We start from the raw sequence: 14,754 nt of genomic DNA, 5'->3' as shown, positions 1-14,754 counted from the left end.
TAATGGTTTGTTGTACCAGAAGATGTATGTCTGTTGATGAAGTAGGTGCACAAGTTGACTGGTGCAAATGAGATGATGTAGCTTGATGCAAGTCTGTCTCGTGTTAGATGGCAGTTGACAAAAGCAAACTGTCAGTTTGAGGATTTATATTCAAATCACAAGGATACCATAAATATATCACTATGAGGTACTCACTACAAGCTAAATAACTTATATCCTTCTTGCAATCCACATTACTCTGAAGTGCTGAGATTTGCTGTTATTGCTTAATCCGAAGACAGCCCTCACCTATAAGCAAAAGTGTCCCATCCATGATCATCTCATATGTCTTTTTTAAAGGTACAGTGGTATGATTTAAAAGAGATTTGGCTTCTATTTCTAGCATAGAGTGATCACATAAAGGCTTCCTCATTCAAGTTGTTCGTATTTTTCACCTACATAGATTTTATCTGAAAATATGATTGACTAATATGATAATGGTTTTATCAATTGACAACATTCTTTTACATGGGTACAGATATCATCACATACATGAGAACATATACAAATTAATATATATAACTAGTGAAAGTTGCAACAATATATGTAAGTAATAAGCAATAATAATAACTACAATTGAAACACTAAATACTCGAAAGGCAAAGTCGACCTTGGCAGAATTTGAACTCAAAACATAAAACACTAAATACTCCTTTCTACTCTAGGCACAAGGCCCGGAATTTTGGGCGAGAGGGGCCAGTCAATTTGATCGACACCAGTACACAACAGGTACTTAATTTATCGACCCCGAAAGGATGAAAGGCAAAGTCGACCCCAGTGGAATTTGAACTCAGAAAATAAAACACTAAATACTGAGAATAATGTTGTTCCATGGCAGCATGGAAAACAGAGGTAAAATGATAATGATGATGATGATGACGATGACAATAAAGAAGAAAGAATTTGAACTTAAGATAACAGACTTCAATGAAAGTTTGGCTTTCTGCAATGAATAGGTTGATTAGGTTGATTGAGGGAACAGAAGTTGCTTTGTTGAATCCTATTGAGGGACAGTTAAATAGGGATTAATATATTCAATGCAGAGAGCATTAATGCTAATTTGAAATGCTAATGCATTTGAGGAAAAGAGAACATTTACCTAAATTATAATATTACTTTATCCATTTAAAGCAAGTATACTATGCTTCCAGTACATCCAACTCCACTAACAATAAGGTTATCATCATCATCATCGTTTAACGTCCGCCTTCCATGCTAGCATGGGTTGGACGATTTGACTGAGGACTGGTGAACCAGATGGCTACACCAGGCTCCAATCTGATTTGGCAGAGTTTCTACAGCTGGATGCCCTTCATAACGCCAACCACTCCGAGAGTGTAGCGGGTGCTTTTACGTACCACTGGCATGAAGGCCAGTCAGACAGAACTGGCAACGGCCACGCTCAAAATGGTGTATTTTACAGGCCACCTGCACAGGAGCTAGTCCAGCGGCACTGGCAACGATCTCGCTCGAATGTCTTTACACGTGCCACCGGCACAAGTGCCAGGAAGGCGACGCTGGGCACAGGTGCCATCAAACGCTATTTATCAACTACTTCTAGTGAGCCTCCTGAGTATCAGAGGGATTTTTATTTCACATGAATTCTTATCACAAAATACTCACGTGCATCTTCCACTTATGAAATTTACTTTCTCTGTGAGCCTAGATGTGATCCCATAATACCTCTTGTATGTCCATACTTTATATTGGATAAACTATGCAATCATGACTCATATCTTGAACTGTTGTCCATCTGAAAAATGACAATCACAAGAGGTGATCACTAGAAGTGGGATCACAAATAGGTCTACACTAAATATGTTCAATGTTCAACCCATACTTAATTATCAGTTTTAAAGTAGAAAATACCTCAGTGTTTGCTTGCTTTTTTTTTATCTTAATATTTATAGAAATTACTAAAGCAAATTGGCAGAGTCATCTAAACATTCGATAGATTATTTAGTAGCATCTGTTCTGATTCTCTACACACTGAGTTAACTCTTACGTTACCAACCCAGCTGAAACTGGCTCTGGTTCTGTAGTACAAATGTCTTGTTTTCAAAAGTTCTGAATTAAAATCTTCCATCAGACCTTAGTTGCAATTTATCGTCCCATCACTAGCTTAATGACAACTAAGTTATTTTACTAAATTCTTTGTTACATTTACAATTAATTGAAAGAAACACAGAGCATCTCAACATAATTCGGTAACAAAAGGGTTAAATACCACTGAAGTCAACTTTGTCTTCCAGCCTTCCAAAGTCAGTGGCTTAAAAAGACATGTTAGAGCATCAGACAAGACACTTTACAATATCCATTCTAGCTCTTTGTGTTCTGATACCTGTGATGATACTGGTGACAAGCTGAATCAGCCTTGTGCCTCTCTATTGGTAAACATCAGTGGCACGGGTAGGGGAGATTTGTATGCATAGGCAACTGCTAATCTTCTACAAAGTAATGCTTTCCCAGGCTCATGTTTAGAGAAGCAATCACAAAGTCAACTATGGCTGATGGAGGCCTGCCTTTAGATCTTACATGCGGTACAAATCCTATTTGCTTCAACAGATAAAATAGTCTTAAAACACACATGCTATATTTATAAGGTAAGTAAAAAAGGAATGTGATAATGAAAAAAAAAAAACATATTAGGCAATGAATAATAATTGTCATCTTTATTTGAGGATAGTAAATTGATGGAATCAGTAAATGCCTTGTGGTGTTTAGTTACATCCATTTACAAATTTAGTTCCAATCCTGTTGGGTCAACTTTGCAATTCACCCTTCTGGTGGGGTCAGTAAAATAAATACCATTCAAGTGCTGGGGTAGATGTGACCAACTATACCCATTCCTCGAAATTTGAGGTGTTGTGCTCATGTTAGAATTTAATATTATTTTCTCATGTTTCAGATGGAAGACAGTTCAAGATATGAGTCATGAGAGAGCCACTATGTTATTTCTCAATTTGCTAGGAACAGGAGCCAAATCTCTCACAAATCACATCATACTGGACAATATAGTCTTCCACCATCATCATTATCATCATCAATAAAACAACATCCATATTCCACACAGGCATGAGCAGGGAAATATTAAGGGATTCAATGGATCAAAAGACTGCATCATGCTACAGTGTTTGCTTTGGCATGGTTTCTATGGGTGGATGCTTTCTTAAAGCCAACCCCTTTACTGTGTATACAGTAAGCAGATATAAAATGATGATTTTGATGACGACAATGATGCTGTTGATAGTATTGGTGGTGGCGGTGGTGGTGGTGTGCGTGTGGGTGTATTTTTGTTTACCATGTTCTTTGATAGGGTGAGAAGGGAGTCACAACACAGAGTGTTGCAAGATTGCATCCAGACTGGCAGAAACGTTAGCACGCCGGGCGAAATGCTTGGCGGTATTTCGTCTGGCGCTACGCTCTGAGTTCAAATTCCGCCGAGGTCGACTTTGCCTTTCATCCTTTCGGGGTCGATAAACAAAGTACCAGTTACGCACTGGGACCGACTTAATCCCTTTGTCTGTCCTTGTTTGTCCCCTCTATGTTTAGCCCCTTGTGGGCAATAAAGAAATAAGATTGCATCCAGACTGCTACAAGCAACACTGAGAAGTCCAGAGCAATTGTGGCAGATGAGAAATGCCAAAGAAGAAAAGAGTCATCATCATGGCCCCCACATCTGACCAAAGCCTACGTATTTGCTCCAAGTGCACCAGAGCCTGTCATTCAAGGATTGATTTATATTGTCACTTAAGGGCTTGCTGCACTTCCTCATGATCTTCAGACACAAAGAAATGCCATCATCATCATCATTATCATCATCATTTAATATCCGTCTTTCATGCAGGCATGGGTAGGACAGCTGACAGGAGCTGGCCAAGGAGAAGACTACCCCAGGCTATTGTGTCTGTTTTGGCAGGGGTTTTATGATTAGATGCCCTTCCTAACACCAACCACTCCACAGAGTAGACTGATATAATATGATATGCCATATCATATCATAATATATCTATCATCATCATCATCATCATCATCATCGTTTAACGTCCGCTTTCCATGCTAGCATGGGTTGGACGATTTGACAACACCAGGCTCCAATCTAATTTGGCAGCTATACTATATATAAAACAGAGATGTGTGTGTAATCGCTTTTCACATGAAATCGACTTCACCAAATGCTTCCATACTTGTAATGCATGAATAATTTGACCTCGGATAAATCTTAGGCTCTTCATTTGATTTTTTTAATTAAAAATAAATAATATTGCTTTATATTTAAGATTCACTTCTTTAAAAAGGTTCCTCAATGTCAACTTCCGGTATTGACGTAACAACCGCAAAAAGTTTCACTTTCTATTTTGTGTGTGAGTGTGTCTTACAAAGACACACGTGTGTATGCGTGCGCGCGTGCGTGCATGCGTGGGGGGGGAGCTCCACAATCGCCATTTATTTCAATTACTCTTCTGAGGATATTCACGTAAATCATTTTTTCATTTAATCATCATCATCATCATCATCGTTTAACGTCCGCTTTCCATGCTAGCATGGGTTGGACGATTTGACTGAGGACTGGTGAAACCGGGTGGCAACACCAGGCTCCAATCTAATTTGGCAGAGTTTCTACAGCTGGATGCCCTTCCTAACGCCAACCACTCAGAGAGTGTAGTGGGTGCTTTTACGTGTCACCCGCACGAAGGCCAGTCAGGCGGTACTGGCAACGGCCACGCTCGAAATGGTGTATTTTATGTGCCACCCGCACAAGAGCCAGTCCAGGGGCACTGGCAACGATCCCCATTTTAATTTTCGTAAAAGTTTCCAAGTACCAATGAGGCTTTTTGGAACATCTTCAATTTTCCCCATTCATGAGAGGCGCCCAGCCATCATTCATCTGAGAGTCCCTCTACAGAATGTCCTCAAATTTCTATACAGCATATTTTGCCTTTTTTTTCTTCAAGTATATAAGCAACAATTTCATTCCCGAGCAACGCCGGGTGCCTCTGCTAGTATTATATATTTGTTATGTAATTTTACATGTGTGTGATGTGTGTATTTGGCACTACTGCTAGTTTATAAGTAGATTTTCTTTGTTTATCTAATCTAGTCATATTGAATAACCTGAAACCCTAAAAACAATGAGATGGCCTTTCTGTGACAACTGTACTAACTTGAAATAAAGGTTTACACTAAAAGCTTAATTTATTCCAGGTGCAATTAATGCTGAATCACTTACACAGCAAATCAGTTGAGTTTGAAAACAGAATTGACCCATATTTCAAATGACTGGAATAATTAGATTGAAAACTTTTGATACCAATCTACCTTAAACAGCATCTGGTTATATTTTATAAAATGTCTCACTTTCAAGTGTTTGTATTCAAATTATAACCTCCAATTATAAATTTTAGATAAGAACATTTTGTTAATTCATATTCCAAAAAACAATGACACAGCTATTTTAATCTTTGTGCTAACATTTACTCTCTTTGTACAGAATCCACTTCTTTTACTGATAGCAACAAAGATGTTACTCCAAATGATGTGTTGCCCTATTTAACATAGGAAACTAATCATGGTTAAACATAGGTCCTGATAAGGTCAACAATGGAAAGTTGAATTTGAATTCAAAATACAGAGCAAGATCCATTATATTGAACTTGTATTTCATTTATCAACCTTAAAAGGATTAAAGGCAAAGCTGACTTCAATGAGTTTTAAACTCAGAGCACAGAAAACCAGAAGAAATATCACAAGGCTTTCAATTTGATGCTCTAATACTGCTGCCACTTAAAGTTATTCATTTTACTAAATCATTTAAGGGTTTTGAATATTTTTTTTTTTATAATCAACCAAAGTCATAGGCACTGTGTAATTAAGAAATTCAATTTCACATTACATGTTCAATCCCACTCTTCTAAGTGAATTTTGTATACAGCAACTGAAAGAGCCCCATTATATAGGTGCGTGCGTGCGTACATCCCACTTCAGTGGGTCACACCTTACTAGCCAACCCATTTCTTTAATGTAACACCACCAGCTTAGCATATTATATTCTCTTCCTGTCAATTGTATTCTCAGTATGATCCTCCAAAAAATGGAGAGTTCTAACAGAATCACCTGTTTCGATGCTTCCAAAATCAGTGCAATATCCAGCCTTAGCAATTTTGAGGCAACAGTTTTTGGGAATCTCAATCACTCCTACAAGTCAACTTTCAGTTTTGCACCATTGATAGTAGGCCCAGGAAGGTGGATCTGGTAGCTGGCATTATCTTCACATCAACCTTGTCATAGGACAGAATGCATGCAATGGTTAACCCCACTGTGAATGGTGTGTGCTTCAACCTTCATGAACTGGTCTTGCCTCCAGCAGTGACACCCCTTGCCCATGACTTCTAGATAGCTACTGAGGATGATCTCCAGAGTCCCTCTCCTGAAGCATAACTGGCAAACTAATGATTCCCCATTTCTCCACCAGAACAAGTTTGGATGTACTCAGTAGGACACTAAACTGCCTGGATCAGGAATTTTATCCAATGAAGCTCTGCTTTCCAAAGTTAGGGCCATGAGACATTATATGCCATTGCTTGTTCCCATCTTAAGCAGGCTCCTTGGTACTACATCTTAACACTTGCTGGCTTGCTTCTTCTCATCTAACTCTTGCACCTCATTCTGGATCAGTAAATTCCTGTCATTTCCTTGCACTTTGTGATAGTGAAGTGTTGTGCTGCCTTTCCACAAAGTACAACCCCAACTGTTCTCCATTCCCATCCTACCTTGAACTCAATACCAGCCTGAAGTCTCAGTATTGCAGTACTTCCCCAGCACAGTTAACCATAAATTCTTCTTTCAAGTTGATGATAAGATAGCATCTTCAACTTATTATGTCTACACAGGGTGATACTGATTCAACTCTGAGGAAGTTGCAGCCATTTCCACAGGAACCTGCTGATTTTCTTCTCAAAACCTGCTCCTGTGGATATATCAAGAATGTCCAAAGGATCTGGGGGAGGATACCATACTGGTAAATTCATGCCTTATTTCTCCACTGTGAATATCCAAGATTCTAATTCTTACTTAGCCACATGGGTGTTGTGTCTTCAGGCTCTTCACTGGTTTCTTGGAGATGGCTGGAATATATATGCTACCAACATAGAAATCAAACTTGCTGCTAACTCTGCTTTTCTTAGATACAAGAGGGCTGAACTCAATTGGTTTGAAACTCATGCAAGCCCTAATCAGGAACTTCTCACAGTTCTTCAAGATCCTCTTCTCCATCATAACTGGTGTCATTGTTTGGTCATTCATAAAAGCCCTGAGGCTAGACACTAGACATGGTAAGTGATCTTCATCACTTAGATGGAAAAAAAAGTTGAAAGCTGCCTGTGGGATCCAAACCCACATCTGTGAACATGACAAACATGCTAACCATTTTATCAAAGCAACATGCAACACTTAACATTTTCTTCATCATTTAAGAAGCTTTGTTCTTACCAATGAGAATTGGAAGATATTTTATATTAAAAAAATTTAGAAACTTAAAGAAATATAGCTTAAGTTCGGATGTGCTCAGTAGGACAGTAAACTATTTGGATCAGGAATTCTATCCTGCGAAGTTCTGCTCTCCAAAGTTAAGGCTATAAAACTTTGTGTGCCATTGCTTGTTCCCATCTTCAGTAGACTCCTTGGAGTAGATAATGGTATAAATAAAAGTGTGTAGAATAATAGGTTAAAAAAAATAGCCGTCCGTGGAAAAAAAAGTCGAAAGCTTTCTGTGGGATTCGAACCCACTTTATGTTGTGAAAGAAAGCGTTGTACATTGTAATCGATTTTCATTACTAGTAATGTTTACTGTGATTGACCTAAATGACTTTCCTTGTTTTTTCTTTCCTTTATAGCTATAGAGCTTCTTGTTAAAAACGCATTCCAGTAATCCACTCTAGTATTTAGTATCATATTTTAAAGGCCTCGGAAAAATGAAATGCAAAGTTGATTTCGGCGAGAGCTAAATTAAATACTCCGGGTATTTTGTCTGAAGCTTTATCGATTATACCAATCCATTTCATTCTAATCCAAACATTTTCATTGATCATTTGTATGTAATCTAATATGTCAACTCTGATCAAGCAGACGTCCCAGTTACATCAAAGACTATATTGGCTGTTATTGTTAGTAAATCGAGGAGATGGGAGAAATTGTGAGGACGTTGCACAAAATACAGCCGTTATTTAATTACAAACCTAAACGCTCTGAGTTCAAATCTTGCAGGCGTCACCTGTATCTTTTATCCTCTCGGGACTGATAAAATAAAGAACCCTATTGTAGAATACTGGATCAAAGGAATGTCTACTTCTTTTGAAAAATTCGAAATGCTGAAACAACATACATATTTACACTTCAGATGTAAACGAAATATATTTATGCACTTATAATAATAAACCTGGTCATTAAGCGAATTGAAAACACCGAGAAAACTTCGTAGGATGATGATGTTACTTTCAATGATGTCGATGTCATATTCCTATATCTAAAATGTGAATGAAATTACAAAAGATAACGATGACCACGTTGGCAGGCGATCCAAAGCGTTATGACAAATATGCATGTGACAAAACGGTAGAATCAATAAAATAAAACAATCATTTTATAAACAAAATATAGGACTGATCAAGATTTAAGTTAGAGTTTTAAATAGTTAATGAAACAATAAGTGGTTACATATAGGATATTAGAAATTATATATAACTTACAATCATTTGTAATGTCAACAAAAAAACTGCGACAGTAAAATTTAGCGATTAGCCAAGCATAGATTTAATTTTGATGTGATTTATTTACATCGTCAAGTTATGCAGGGAGAGAACACATTCAAAAATAATATTTCCGGTCTTAAAACTTATCTCCCTTCATAATCTCATTAGGCCAATTATTAAATGCATTCCAGCCATCAGTCTTTTGCGTATTATCTCATACTACATTATCCAATGTATTTCCTTACTAAAAATAAGCTAGGCTGAATGCCTTGTTGACTTGTCATTCCTTGTTTCTTTATCAATCTCATGTACCTTATCTCCCTCCCACCCTTGTTATGTCAATCTCAATCGAAGACTTTCCAGCCATGCGTTTTATATATCAAATTATTTTATTTTTATTTGCTGCACCTAGAGGAAGAGGTATTGCCCATAGCTTTAGCAGGCCGATTTCGGGAGGTAAGATTGATACCATTAACGTTCCTTTCGAACTTCGTTAGTGAACACCTGCGACAAAAATATGATCAAGAAGAGTATTCCAGTCGGTTGATATTTTGGCGAATAAGGGTAATTAGAGTGGACCTGGAGTGAAGGGGACACGACAGGGGTGAGAAGGGGAGAGTCGACTAGGACTGAAATGTTTGAGTGATGGTGATCTCTTAAAGCATGGGCACACGGAGATAAGTCCAGGGGTTTCACAAGTCTAGAGGCTCAATTCTGATCTATGTATGCTGCGGTTTGCTATCATGAGTGTCTATAATGTTGCTGAGACGGCCCTGGGTGGCATGAACCTAACCAGCTCCGAGGAGAAGAAACCATTACAGTAGCGATAAAAAGATGAGTAAGGAAACAGCGCGTTTGTGAGTCAGAGGCTGGAGTGTATCTAAGAGTAACTTTAAGCAAATCATTTGGGTGGCTCTTTACTGAATACAGTTAGGAAATCTGTATGTGCAGCAACAGTGTCCCAGATGTAAGAATAATATTCTATAGTGGGACTGACGTTTCAAAAGACATGAACATCATACACTGCACAACTTGTCACCTTTGTAGCAGATTTAAAACCGAATCGTTGCATAGCCGAGTAAGCGTTGCTGCTTAGTCATAGTGATTTCACGTGAGCAGCCGATTAACTGACCGATCAGCACCGAGCCATCACATGGTTCGACCTTCTAGAACCTTCTAATGAGGCTTATAAATAAGCGAATTTTTGGCACTAATTTCTGAACGTTGAGGCAGTTGCCGTGACAACTACATTCTCATTTACCAGCTGTTTGTAGATACAGAATGCTGAACAGTCGTTTTAACAACTCCAAACTCATGTTTCCATTTTCCAGCCGAGCAGACTGATGGTACAGATTTGCCATCATGAATTTATCACGATATTTCTCCAGTTGTGACTTGCAGTCACAGAGCTATACATAGCAGTTATATTGTCATAAACTACGAAGTTTATCTCTTCCAATGTATATATATATATATATATATATATATATATATATATATATATATATATATATATATATACATATATATATATATTTAGGAAAGTGGTTATACACCATTAGGTGTACACCTGCTTTCCTATATTAATTCGGAATAAACACAACGAAACGCGACTCTGAACTATCAACACAACAATATTTATTTACCGAGGAAAATAGGGTTGGTTGCTGAGACGTTGGAATGAACTGTCCCCTGAGTTGGAGTGCTGGAGAGACAGCTTGACCCGTCCATGCTCATGGCCGGCCGACCGAGAAAGAGAATGAATTGAGCGGGAACGTTTAGATGTTGAATTCCACGCATGCGCATGAGACTCTTCCTGTGTTCCTTCCGGAACTATTCCCTGCGCATGCGTGGATGAAAACGCAGTAATGGCGACTGTATTTTGGCGCCAAATGACGTCACTACAATGGCTCCCCCTTGAGTGTGGAAGCACGAAAATAGAAATTTTGGAGGGATGTCTGAGGCAAGATGGCCACTGAAACAAACCACAAGATGTGGCACAAACACACACAAAGAAAATCAAAGAAATGAATGTACACTTGTGAGATACATGCATGCAATGTACAAATGAATTGATTAAAGAAAACATGCAAGTAAAATGGGCAGTAAATGCCATCTAGTGAAAAACAAATGAATGAGTGTGTGTGTGAGAAAAAGAACACAGAACATAGTAAAAGTGTCTGTAACAGACTGTGAAAAGTCTTAAAACACTGAGATGGAGAAAACAAGTTCGTATAAATATTCCACAAGGAGATAGAATGTTAATACGCAGGAAGTTGTGGTCAGTGAGCAGAGCTGTAGTTGAGCGTTGGATGCTAGTTGGGACCTGTTACCTGGTACTGAATATTCTATAAAAGTTATACAAGGAGATTCAGAATGTTAATACGCAGGAAGTTGTGGTCAGTGAGCAGAGCTGTAGTTGAGCGTCGGATGCTAGTTGGGACCTGTTACCTGGTACTGAACATTCTGGATGGTCTGTTGATCGTGAGTGGAAAACATCCACTCTAACAGAGTCAAAATAAAACCGCGCTTGTTAATGTTGCTGGTCGTGTGGTACACGGAACAGTCTCTATAGAGAAACTGAACCGAGACGAATTTTGCCGCTGAATTAAAGCATTTTATAGTTGATGGTAGGCTCACCGGACATCAGAAAAATACTCTATCACGTGACCTTATTAGGGGCCGTGATTGGTCAGTTTGCGTTCTGGCGGGAACGGTTCGAAGAAGTTGCCGCTTCTAATAATAATCAGTCACGTGATGACAAGGAATGTGTTTTCCGCTACGCCCGCGCTTGTTTATATTTAAATGAGAAGATAGTTTGTATGTAATGGGGATAGTAGTTTTGTATCTAATGGCGATAGGTAGTTTCACTACACTAGCCTCGCACCAGTCGGTTTGTCGAAGACAAACAGACGAAATAAAAAAAAATGTAGTGAAAAAGACTGATAGAACGGTTGGTCTATTACTGGCATTCAGTCACCATTTTTAAGTGAAACTGTGTGAACAGGATCACGTTGGCTGTATGGACGAATCACATCGGATTCATATCAGAAGGACTGTGTGAATCGAATCACGTCGGGGTCACCAGTTTGTAAGAAATGTGGTTATACACCATTAGGTGTATACCCACTTCCGTACATTAAATTCGGAATAAACAACGTAACGCAGAACTCTGAACTATCAACACAACAATATTTATTTATGGAGGAAAATAGGCAGCTTTAATCTTGGTTGCTGAGACGCCGGAATGTTGTTGTGAGCTGTCCCCTGAGTTGGAAAGCTGGAGAGACAGCTTGACATGACCTTGCTCATGGCCGGCCGGCCGAGAAAGAGAATGAATAAGGGCGCCAAACTTGGATATTGATGACTACGCATGCGCACGAGACAAGGCGTTACTACATATATATATATATGGTCGTTTGTATCCTCCATTCAAAGTCCAACAGGGAAAATATCATGTGCAGCAAATAAAGCTTCTGTTAATTTTTCATGAGTGTTGTTCATCATTTACACGCAGCCAACCACCCAACACAACCACTGTAGAAGAAGACCTCTCATACAACACCTTGTCTTAGAATATATGAAGTAAGCGCCAATAAAATTAATGTGTTAAGAAAGGAAACTTCACTTAATCGGAACTATACGAGTATCGAGGAGAGATAAACAGAGTTGAAAAAAAGGCTTAGATCAACCAAAGACAAGAGCAACATCACAAAGTTAAAAAAATTAAACGTGTTGAGGTACAAGAGTTTCAATAAATTAAAAGTGGAAATAATGTAGTAAGGGAAAAGCAAATCTGATTTTTGACAGACAACTCTGGACAAGAGATTTGTTGAACTGAATGTAACAGGGATAAGATGAATAAAAATTAATTAGAATGCTAGTATCAAGGGAAATTGGTTTAAAGTAGATTATTAGAATTTATTGATAAAGTTGAGGATCAGGTCGTTTCAACTCGCTCAGATTGAGACATGTGTCAAAGACAAAGATGAACATGGAAATACATAGTTAAATTATTGTTATCATTTTTAATACAGTGAACTTGAAATAATTAATGCGATGAGGAAAAGACGTTAGCTCGATGACTAATTATGGTTCGAAACATTTTGGTATGTGCGGCAGACAATTCTGGGTGATCTTTCTAAAGCTTTTCAGTGAAGCATAGACGTAGACCATATTGGGCGAAATAATGCGGAAACAAGCATTAAATATGAAATGAGACACTTGGGCGTGGCTGTTTAGGCGTTGACGATTTAGTATGGCTGACTGTACGTTTAGCACTGGAGGCAAACATGTATATATATATATATATATATATATATATATATACATGTTATATATATATACATGTTATATATATATATAAATATATATATATATATATATATATATATATATATTATCAAAGGCGGTGCTCCAGCATGGCCGCAGTCAAATGACTGAAACAAGTAAAAGAATAAAGGAATGATACTTTAATTTAATTTATTTTTTTTGAAAAAAGAAAGACAAGAAAAGAAAAAAGGAAAGAAAAAGAGAGAAAAAGACAAACATAGCATCAAGTGCTTCAATTGGTCACACGCCACTAGATCCAACGAAACCTATTGAAGCAAGCCCGCATCATTACCACAGGCGATGGCGGGACGAAGGCGTTTGAAAAGACAAGCGCTCTCACGGGCATCAGCTGGCACCTCGGTAAGGTGAGCTACAAACGATGACAAGAACTTAGCGCTAAGTGGTCCAGTCCCTACAAACATCTCAAATGCCAGAGGCTGAAAGAGATAGTTCACTGCCAGTTCCCAGAACAAGCATATGAATTAAAAAAAAAAAACTAACGCGACTATTATCTCCCTTTATAGAGTCACAGAATATGCAAATCGTTTGAATTATGGGAGAGAATGCTTTACACTATTTGTTCCTGTTCTCTCAGGTTGATGGTTGTTCAACAGTGAACATGACATGAAAGCTATTTTCAACATCTTCACGGGAAAACTTTTCAGCTGCACGATCATCACTGTCAACAAGGTTCATGGATAAGTAGAAGTCTTACAAGAGGTTCCCACCCGCTGAATTTTGATTAATCTGCGTATGCTTTCTGTATTTCATATTGAAAGTAAATCGAATCCACTTTGTTTTATCATATTATATTGTAAAAATTCAATTTGTTTAAATTAATTATAAAAAAAAAAAAAAAAATGCTTACAGCACCTAGGGTTCCCAAGCGGTCACCCATCCAAGTACTAACTAGGCTCGATGTTGCTTAACTTCGGTGATCGGACGAGAACCGGTGCTTTCAACGTGATATGGCCGTAAACATCAGAGGAGTAAATTTTAATGTATTTATTCTATAAACTGACACTAAAACTTTTTTTTTTTAGAATAAGTTCATTCTCTTTAAAATTTACATACAATTTAAGATAATCTTCCGTTAAAAATCTATGTTGTCATGAGGGAGTCTGTTACATTATGTCTCATCTTCTTCACAGAGCTGTACAGTTAAGCACACACTCGCACCAACATTTACTCATCGTTGCCGTCATATACAAATACCGAAACGTTGCCCAATTTAATTTCGTTTACATCATGACTTAATGAACTTTTCCTAGTCATTGTTACGGACATTTAAGTTTTTAGGCAATGAATCGTTTTGGTCTCCGAGAAATGAAACTATTTCTTCGGGAAGTTCCGTATGAAATTTTTATTTCTTTAATATTTATTTTCTTCAGCTGAACAGTGAAAAATACGGTTGTGCACACACACACATTGTTTTTCATTTGCACGAGCAACTTCAACAATCACACACATGCCAACACACACTCGCACACACAGAAGACCAAAACCGATTGATTGCTAGTTTTTATTTACCTAGTACCTATTATACACCAATAAGTCATGATACTATGTTCTTTACCAGAAAACATTTCACATTTCGTGCACAAAATAGTGAACAGTTTCGCCTCTATTTCTGTCA

The 14,754-nt window shown here is 38.0% G+C and overlaps 1 protein-coding gene and 1 non-coding gene across 3 annotated transcripts in view; both read right to left on the bottom strand.

The window, feature by feature from the left end:
• The window catches only part of LOC106876807 (solute carrier family 49 member 4), a 46,457-nt gene extending 37,528 nt beyond the window's left edge, over nucleotides 1-8,929 (bottom strand). Inside the window, exons 1-2 of one of the 2 annotated variants that reach the window (XM_089350489.1) lie at nucleotides 8,784-8,919; nucleotides 1,663-1,792 (exon numbers count right to left, since the gene is read on the bottom strand). The gene's annotated coding sequence lies outside the window, so the exon portion shown is untranslated. Of the gene's footprint in view, nucleotides 1-1,662; nucleotides 1,793-8,783 lie in introns of both variants that reach the window. The other variant, XM_089350487.1, reaches the window with a different exon arrangement.
• Nucleotides 8,930-13,979: 5,050 nt separating this feature from the next.
• Nucleotides 13,980-14,098, bottom strand: LOC128251406 (5S ribosomal RNA). Its single transcript, XR_008267117.2, has one exon. It is a non-coding gene; the product is annotated as a 5S ribosomal RNA (ribosomal RNA).
• Between the last annotated feature and the right edge of the window lie 656 nt (nucleotides 14,099-14,754).

This window comes from Octopus bimaculoides, chromosome 4 (genome assembly GCF_046866305.1).
Source record: "Octopus bimaculoides isolate indiv1 chromosome 4, ASM4686630v1, whole genome shotgun sequence".
Lineage (NCBI taxonomy): Eukaryota > Metazoa > Mollusca > Cephalopoda > Octopoda > Octopodidae > Octopus > Octopus bimaculoides.
The sequence above is the reverse complement of the archived record's forward strand: the minus strand, read 5'-3'. Positions and strand labels throughout refer to the sequence as shown.